Source organism: Chrysochloris asiatica, unplaced genomic scaffold (assembly GCF_000296735.1).
Source record: "Chrysochloris asiatica unplaced genomic scaffold, ChrAsi1.0 scaffold00209, whole genome shotgun sequence".
Classification (NCBI taxonomy): domain Eukaryota; kingdom Metazoa; phylum Chordata; class Mammalia; order Afrosoricida; family Chrysochloridae; genus Chrysochloris; species Chrysochloris asiatica.
This window is the reverse complement of record NW_006408727.1, coordinates 2,533,027-2,541,691: the sequence shown is the minus strand read 5'-3', so window position 1 is coordinate 2,541,691 and position 8,665 is coordinate 2,533,027.

Genomic DNA, 8,665 nt, shown 5'->3' with positions numbered 1-8,665 from the left:
TGCAACAACCAATAATATCAGTGAAGAATTTTACCATCTTCAGTCTGAAATTGATCAAACATGCAATCAAGATGTATTGATAATTACTGGAGATTGGAATGCAAAAGTTGGAAACAAAGAGAAAGGATCAGTAGTTGGAAAATATGGCCTTGGTAATAGAAACGATGCTGGAGGTCAAAGGATAAAATTTTGCAAGTCCAATGATTTGTTTATTGCAAATGTCTTTTTAAAATAACACAAAAGATGACTATACACATGTACCTCACCAGATTAAATACACAGAAATCAAATTGACTACACTTTTGGAAACAGACAGTGGTATCATCAGCCAAAACAAGACAAGGGGCATACTGTGAAGCAGAGCATCAATTGCTTGTATGGAAATTCAGACTGAAGCTGAAGAAAAGATTTTAAAGTCCACTGGAGTCAACATATAACCTTGAATATATTCCTCCTGAATCTAGAGATCGTTTGAAGAACAAACTTGATACATTAGACACTAAAGACCAAAAACCAGAAGAGTTGTGGATGACATCAATAACATCATACAGGAAGAAAGCAAACCGTCATTAAATAGGAAAGAAAGAAGGAAATGATCAAAAATGGCTGTCAGAAGAGACTCTGAAACTTGCTCTCCAGTGTAGAGATGCTAAAGCAAAGAGAAGAGGTGAGGAGGTACAAGAGTTGAACAGAAAATTTTAAAGTTCAGCTCAAGAAGACAAAGTCAAATATTATAACAAAATATGCAAAGACCTGAAGTTAGAAAATCTATAGGGAAGAACATAATCAGCATTTCTCAAACTGAGGAAACTGAAGAAAAAAATCAAACCTCAACTTGTAATAATGAAGGATTCTATGGGCAAAATACTGAATGATGCAGAAAGCATAAAAAGAAGATGGATGCTTGTTTTCCCTTACTTACAATTGTAAAATAGACACTTGAGGGGAAGAGAAAGGAATAGCTAGAAACATCACCATAGAAAGCTTTTAAGTTCATCTTCAGCCTATAACTGATTGGAATACCTAAAATGGGGCTAGAACTTGCCCAGTGAAGGAGGCTCCCTGCAGAGACCTTGCATTGCATAAAACCATAGGTGGAATCCTGATCCCCATCCAGAATCTTCTGAGGTGGGAAATTGCCACTTGACAGGACAAGCAGACTGGTCTGGAGCTGCTAGAAGAACAGAAGATACTTCTTGAAAGAAAGACCAGCAGGAAAAATCAAAAACAATAACAGCACTCTGATTGACTACTGCAAGAACAAGCAAATTGTTCACCCAGGAGCCATCAAAGCAAGTGGTCAGGTCCTCTCAAGGCAAACCCCCTTACAAGACTAAGAGTCAAGGGTAATATACGAACAAGCATGTGGTCTTGTTGCCGACCACGATGGTCACCAATAAGGGGACATGGGGGGAAAACAACAATGAAGTTGTGAGCTAAGTCTTACCACCTGGTTGGCCAACCATATGGTGAGACCTGGGGACTCCTAGGACCAGGGGCAGAGACAAGGCCACAGAGGACTAGAGCAGAGAGTAAAGTGACAAGCAGATATCAAGTGAGGGGAGATGCACAAGAACACCCATACTTGCAGATAGTACCCCTTTGACCTGGCTTCATTGGCTGATCAGAACTCAACTAGAGGAAGAAAGAAGAGGAAAAAAGAATAATCAGCTACAATTTGATGAACTTGACCTATGCTTATGGATGTAGTAGCTCAAAGGAGAGAACAAATCTTTACAGTGAGCATCATTCCCACCCCCTCAGTACACAGAGTCAACAAGGATGGGCAAGTTAGACATTGGCTACCCTAAATCGGGGGTGGGGGGTGGGGGGGGCTACAAAAGCAAGAAGTGACTGGCTTACAAGCTTTCAAGAGGGAACCTAGTTCCAGAGGGTGCAGGGGAAGGTAGGCTATCCACTGAGTGGTTTCCAACCTGTCTGGATGGGTCTGGTGAAAGGAGATGGGGTTTGATTGCTATCAGGACTGACTGTGAGTGTTGGAAATGTAAAGGTAGACATTCGGTAACAAAAGGAGGGGAGTGGTTGAGTTTTCAGTCCAGGAGCGGAGGTCCCTGGGATCATCAAGGGAGAAAAGCAGAGTGCAAGACCCTATCCAGAGAAGCAATGATGCCAGAGATGGAGGCAGAGACAGTGACGTGGAGAGATGGAGAGCTGGGGATTCTGGACTCAGGGAGGGATAGGGTTTGTGTGCTGATGGCCAGAGGGCAGGCTGGAGGGGTATACCCTTTAGTTCTTTGATGATGCATACAGGGGATTGTAATCATTGCAATTAAATGCAATAAGACAGGATGAATATAAAGCTAATGTCCTTCCATATAAACTATCACATAATTCACAATAAAAACAAAACAAAAAAGAAGATGGAAGGAAAACACAGAGTCATTATACCAAAAAAATATGCTGGAAGTTCAACCATTTCAGGAGTTAGTATATAATCAAGAGCTAATGATACTGAAGGAAGAAGTCCAAGGTGCACTGAAGTCATTGGCAAAGGACAAGACACCAGGATTTAACAGAATAAAAATCGAAATATTTCAACAAAGTGATGCGGCACAGGAGGCACTCACTCATCTATGACAAAAAATTTTGAAGACAACTACCTGGCCAACTGACTAGAAAAGATCTCTATTTGTTTCCATTCCAAAGAGAGGTGACCCAATAGAATGCAGAAATCATCGGACAATATCATTGTCTAAAAGAACAAATGGGTCTGTGTTGGAAGAAGTTCTGCCGGAGTGCTCCTTGGAAGCCAGGATGGTCAGACTTCACCTCTCATATGTCAAACATTTTGTCAAGAGGGACCAATCACTGGAGAAGGATATCATGTTTGGTAAAGTGGAGGATTGGTGAAAAATAAGAATACCCCCAGTGAGATGGATTGGCACTGTGGAAGCAACAATGGACTCAACCGTAGCAACAATTGTGAGGTTGGCCCCAGACTGGACAGCATTTCGTTCTGTTGTGCATAGGGTCGCTATGAAACAGCATCGACTTGATGTCACCTAACAACAACAACATGGTACTTTTAATATTCTTCATCAACACCATAATCAAATGTTTCAATTCTCCTCTGGCCATCTTTATTCATTGCACAAAGGAGAGTTGATCATAATGACATGGATTGAGTAAAGCTTTCAGGACCACATTTGCTGATGCAGCCCAACTCAAAATGGGAAGAAGCCTAAAACTGAAAACATCCATTGAAAATTGGAATGTAGAATGCCTGAAGTATGAATCAAGGAAATTTAGAAATTGTCAAAAAAAATTTCATTGGAATATATCAAGATCACTGAGTTATGGTGTTGGAGGAGAATATTGAAAGTACCATGGAATTCCAAAAGAACAAATAGATCTGTGTTGAAAGAAATAAAGCCAGAGTGCTCTTTGGAAGCCAGGATGGCCAGACTTTGTCTTTCATACTTTGGACATACTGGCAGGAGAGACCAGTCACTGGATAAGGATATTATGTTTGGTAAAATGGAGTGTTGGAGAAAAAGAGGCAGAACCCCAATGAGATGGATTGGCACAGTGGCAGCATCAATTGGCTCAAATGTAACAATGATTCGTGAGGTTGGCCCTGGATATGGCAGTGTTTTGTTCTGTTGTGCATAGGGTCACTATGAGTCGGTACCAACTCAATTGCACCTAACAACAACAACAACAACAACATCCTACATATTAGTGAGCTGAAATGGACTGTGTTGGCCATTTTGAATCAGATAATTATATGGTCTACTGTGCCAGGACTGACAAACTGAAGAGGAATGATGTCACAATCATCAGCAAAAATCCTAAATTACAGTGATACGACAACATCCATAAACTGACAAGTAAGATATTATTTAATATGACATTATTCAAGTTTACTCATCTACCATTAATACCAAAAATGTAGAAAGTGGAGTCTTTCATAAGTATCTTCAGCCTGAAATTGATCAAACATTCAATCAAGATACATTGATAATTACTGGTGATTGTGATGCAAAAGTTAAAAACAAAGAAAAAAGATTGGTAGCTAGAAAATACAGCCTTGGTGATAGAAATAGCAATGGAGATCACAGCATAATTAGTATATATACAGGACTCACAAAATGGAATGCACAGGAACCAAATAAATGACATCTAGGAAAAGAGACAATGAAGAAAGCTGAGTATCACCACTGAGGACAAGACCAGAGGCCAATTTCAGAGCAGACCATCTATTGGTCATATGTAAGTTCAAGTTGAAGCTGAAGAAAACTAAAATAAGTCTATTAGAAAACCAAAGTGCAAACTTGAACTTATCCTGCCTGAATTTAGAGGTCATGCAAAGAATAGATATGACACACTGAACACAAATGACAAAGATGTTAAGAGTTGTGGAATGACACCAAGGACATTATACATGAAGAAAGCAAAAGGTCATTTAAAATACAGGAAAGAAAGAAAAGACCAAGACTATGAACAAGAAGAGACAGAAATGTGCTCTTTACTATAGAATAGCTAAAGCAAAAAAAATAATAATAATAATAATAATGATGAATTGAAAGAACTGAACAGAAGATTTTCAGTGGTGACACAAGAAGACAAAGTATAGGCATATGGGGCAAGACAACAGAGTACACAGATGCATTGAGCAGATCCTCTGCAACAAAGACATGGTAGTTAGGTGTCATCTCGTTGAGTCTGAATGAAACACCACCCAGTCCTGCACCATTCTCACAACTGCTGCTATGCTTGAGCCCGTTACTGTTGCTACAGTGCCAATCCATCTCGTTAGGGGTCTCTCTCTTTTTTGCTGACCTTCCACTTTACCATGACTTGGGCCAGGCACACCATAGTTCTCAAACTGACATCTTTACTCTTGAACACTTTAAAGAGGTCTTGTACAGCAGACTTACCTAATGCATTGCATTGTTTGAGTTCTTAACTGCTATTTCTTTGAGAGTTGATGGTGGATCAAGTCTTCAATCTTTTCTTTAATTATCATGATATGTGAAACTAAGTAAAACAGATACAGATATTGACTCTATAACCTAGAGTTTCAGAGGATAAGACAAAGAAGAGAAGTGGGGAAGACTGGAAGAGGAAGCTGAACAGGAGCAGTGAGAGAGAAGAAAAAGCAGGCTGTCAATTGGTGTGAAGTTTTTAGCTTTCTTGAGCTTTTGTGAGCAGCTGTTGATAGAGTGGCCTGAGGGCACAGAACACTGCTAGAGGTTGGTGGAAAAGAGGGTTCATTTCTCACTTATTCCATGCCTTCCTGGAAGCTAGGGATGAGTCCAGTCCCTGCTGTCACCAATGCAGTAGCCAGTGATACCACTTCCTGTTCAGCCTCGCCTCTGCCTGAGGTCAGGCGTAGAGAGTACCAACCCTGCTTCTGGAAGCACATGAACCACTCTGAACCACTCTGTTGTTATGTGCTGTATCACAGCACATAACAACAACAAATATGTGTGTGTGTGTGTGTGTGTGTGTATATACCACTCTGAACCACACTACACAGTGAACAGAGAACGGTGCCTGGGAACACAACATACAATAATCCATTAAATTTGAATATGACGCCACAATGTCTCAGAGAAAACAGCCAATCTCAGTTTACACGAAGAAACAAAACATGGTGCCTCAAACAATTGGCCAAAACACAGAGTAACAAATATCATATCAGAAATGGTATAAGAACTACTTGATAAGGAATTTGAAAGAATCATATTTAGGTACCATCAATGGATTGAAATAAAGATTGAGGAAAGAAAGAAGAACATAAAAAAAAACTTCAGATGAATCCAGGAAAACATCATAACAACAAATTGACAAAATAAATGAAAAATTTGAAAACATATAAAACAGCAATTAGAAAACCAGAAAATTAATACTACGACTTCAGAAATAGATAGTACATTGAAAGGACAAAGATGTAGAGTTGAATCACTAGAAGGCTGAGGTACTAAACTTAAAGACAAATTTGCTATAGGAACAATTAGAAAAAATTTTTAAATCTGAAGCAAGTCTATGATTTATGTGGAACACTATCAAGAGGAATAACCTGTCTGTGATTGGAATTCCAGAACAAGAAACAGAGAAAACTGTCCAAAAGTTATTGGAAGAAAACTTTCCTAACATCATTAAAGACACGAAAATAGCCATTCAAAAAGTTAAATGAACTGCAAATGGGATAGACCCAAAAAGAAAATCATAGAGACATATTACAATCAAACTTTTTAAAGGCAAAGACAAGGAAAGAATCCTGAAAGCAGCTCGGGAAAGACAAAAAATTACCTACAAAGGAAAATAAAATATGACTAAATTCTGATTTCTTAGCAGAAACTATGCAGATAGGAAGACAATGGGAAAATATATAAAATTCTGAAAGAAAGAAATTGTCAACCACGAACCACATCACACACCCATCAAAATTGTCCACCAAATATGATGGCAGAATTAGGAAATTTCCAAATAAACAGAAATTAAAAGAATTTGATAAAACTAGACCAACCTGGTGAGTCCTGGTGTGGTGCTGTGGGATAATGCACTGGACTGCAAAGTCGCTTTGAACTACAAGGTCGGCAGTTCAAGCTTACCAGCCACTCCTCGGAAACCCTCATTACAGACTCGACATCACTTAACAACAACAACAGACCAACCATAAAAAAATCATAGAGTTCTTTGAACAGAGACCCAACACTAGCGGAAAGCAACCTGAGATTAACGTGCTGTTGTTGTTATTGTTAAGTACTGTAGAGTAGGTTCTGACTCATAGTGACCCTGTATAGGGTTTCTGAGGAGTAGGTGGTGAACTTGAAGCACTAACTTCGCAGTTCAAACTGCCCTTTTTGTCCGGCACCACATCAGGACGCTTGAGACTAACACATGACAATAAAAGCCAGAACCCAACCTAGATATAGAAGTATTCAAAGAAAAACAAACCTACAAGACTGAAAATAGGGAACCAGAGATACCAGTTTGCAGCAACAACCAAAAAAAAACATAAAGTAAAAGAAGCGACTTCTTGTGAGGTGCTGTAGGATAAGCACTGGACTGTGAACCATAAGGTCAACAGTTCAAACCCACCTGCTACTCCTTGGAAACCCTATAAAGGGTAACTATGAGTCAGAATCGACTTGATAGCACTTAACAACAACAAGAATAATGTAATTAAAGAGCTTCCTAAAGAAGAGGAACTCAAGTAGATTTCAAGAATATAATTAATTAACTAATTAATTAAACCTAACTGTAAACTTAAACTAGATCAAGCTTAACTCCTAGCCCTAGCCCAATCCTTATCCCTAACACTTATCCTAGTCCTAAAGGGAAAATAAGACTGTGACAGTTAAGGTTTGTGTCAACTTGACAGGACAGGAATCTCAATTGTTTGGCAGTTGAGATGTAATTATAAGCCATGATGCAACCCAATATTACATAATTAACTCTATGGTATGATTTGCTATGAGCAGCCAATCAATTGAAAGGACACTTCCTCAGGGGTTTGACCTGCTTTTAAAATCTTGGACAGTCAGGCAAAGCTTGTTTGCTCTCTGATGGGTCTGGGTCCTGCATCTGGCTTGTCCTCTGACCTTCAGTTCTTTGCACTTGAGCCAGTGACCTGCTCTATTACCTAAGAGTCATCAACAGCCTGCCTTCTTTCTGACTGGACCGGCTGAATCTGCCTGACATGCCTGACCATCTAACCCACGGACTTGGGACTGATTACCTCTACAACTAAGTCAGTCATTACCTTGATATTCACCTCTCTTTATATATACAAATATAAGATTCACTGGTTTTGTTTCTCTGTAGAACCCCAGCCTAAGACAAAGATAAAGTATAGTCTCTGATTAAGAAAGTATTTTGAAATATAAAGGTTAATTCTAGCTTCATAACATAACACTATAAGGAGCCTTGGTGGCATAGTGTTAAGTGCCTGAATGCAATTGAAAAATCTGCGGTTTAAACCCAGGGAGAAGAGACCTGATGATCTGCTCTCATAAATGTTGTTGTTGTTAGTTGCCATAGACTTGGTTCCCATTCATATGATCTTATGTAAAACATAATGAAACACTATCCAGTCCTGAGCCATCCTCACAATTGTTGTTACATTTGAACTCCTGGCTGATGCCACTGTGTCACATCTCGATGAGGATCTTCCTCTTTTTCACTGAACCTTCATTTTATCAAGCATGATATCCTTCTCCAAGGGCTGGTCCCTCCTGGTAACATGTCCAAAGTATGAGAAATGAGTCTGGTCATTCTGCCCTCCAAGGAACATTCTGGCTGTACTTCTTACAACACAGATTTGCTTGTTCTTCTGGCATTCTGGAGTACTTTTAATATTCTTCTCCAATATCATAATTCAAAGGCACCAATTCTTCCATGGTGCATTTGAATGATGATGTTCCTTATTCACTGTCCAACTTTCATATGAGGTTGTTAAAAATACCATGGCTTGGGTCAGGTGCATCTTAATCCTCAAACTGGCATCTTTGCTCTTGAACATATTTTAAACGACTTGTGCAGATTTGCCTAAGAAATGTGTGATTTGATTTCTTGACTACTGCTTCCATGAATGTTGATAGTGAATCCAATGAAATTAAATCTTTAAAAACGTCAACTTTTCTCCATTTATCATGATGTCATTTGTTGGTCCAGTGGTGAGAATTTTTGTTGC